Raw genomic sequence first — 1,680 nt, forward strand, 5'->3', positions numbered from 1 at the left:
GAACTAGAACTGAACTAGAACTGAACTAGAACTGAACTAGAACTGAACTAGAACTGAACTAGAACTGAACTAGAACTGAACTAGAACTGAACTAAAACTGAACTATTTTAGGATTTATATGATCTGGCTGCCTCTGTTTTAATTTCACATTTGTATTGTTTAAGATTTTGTATTCGAGAATTTGTTTAAAACTAAAAAATCCCTTCCACCCCAATATTGATAGTTTTATTGTGATTTTGCCCTACACCCCACAATACATATCCCAGGAGACTAATTGTGAGCAAATGTTTATTTTGGTTTTGTTCGGTCTTTCTCCTATTATGGTTGATTATCGACTAAAACCACCAGTAATGGCTACAACAACAAATAATGTGTATTTTAACACTAACACGCCTGCCAAAAAGCAAAACAAAAAAATTGAAAATGGCCAACAGAAATCATTGTACTAAACAAACAACAACCTTAAAACCCAGCTGTTTGGTTAAAATAGCTGATAATGTGGTTGTTTTGACTCGAAAGCGTTCTAAAAAAATAAACAATAGTAATAGAAACAACAACAACTCTAACGACAACAAAACCAAAACATGATTGTTGATGTCCGCAAAACACTTTGGGCGCCGTTGTCATTATTACCAACATTTTGAATTAAGTATTGACCAATGTTTATGACCATTTAAATAACAAGTCCTTTGGTCAAATAACGAAAAACTTCAACCAAGTATAAAGCCAACAAACACATGCTTAAATGTCAATTTTTGAAAACGATAATTTAAAATTTTATTAGATAAATATGGTTTAAAAACCTAAGTTTAAGTATGAATGGCAAATGGGTGATTTAATTTTTGTATTGTTTTTGAATGTCTTTCGAGTGAATTGCTTAGCATTTTCAAGGTTATAGTTAAATATATTGTTAATTAAACTAGTCACGCATTTTTTTTTTCAAAAAACCGAATATTTTTGCCCATAAATTATGCTACTTATCATGTCCATCCCTTCGTAGACAAATTTAATCTCGATATACCTTACTTTTCCTTAAGGGCTGGCTTATTTATTATATTGAAAGACAAATTTGTTTTTGATTAAAATGCTTTGCTTTTAAACAGCCTGGATGAGACTAATTTATAAAATTTCGAAAAAAAAATCATAAATACACGCAGAAAATTTATGTTTTACACGTAAAATAGAAATTAATTTATCTTTGGTAATTACCAACTTGTCCAAAAATCCAAAAACAGCAAAGACACAAAAACCAAAGAAACATACAGTCCAACCAACTAACAAAAACATTTTTTTTACGATAGTAGGAGCAGAAAACTATAGTAAAAAGAATTTATCAACAATATGTTCTTTTTGCAATGTAAACCTACAGTGCCCACCAAGAGAAATTGGTTCCTGGAGATTGGTTTATAGTGGTACAAATACAAATTAAGAAAGAAATTTATATATTATACTTTAGTGACTATTAGACTATATATAGGTTAGTCTAGGTTCCTGGCTTATAGGCTAGTCAATAGTCTACTCTATAGTATAGTTTATAGCCTATTCTATAGCCTAGTCTATAGTCTAGTCTATAGTCCAGTCTATAGTCTAGTCTATAGTCTGGTCTTTAGTCTATAGTCTAGTCTTTAGTCTATAGTCTAGTCTTTAGTCTAGTCTATAGTCTAGTCTATAGTCTAGTCT

Source organism: Lucilia cuprina, chromosome 2, assembly GCF_022045245.1.
Source record: "Lucilia cuprina isolate Lc7/37 chromosome 2, ASM2204524v1, whole genome shotgun sequence".
NCBI classification, from domain to species: Eukaryota; Metazoa; Arthropoda; class Insecta; order Diptera; family Calliphoridae; genus Lucilia; species Lucilia cuprina.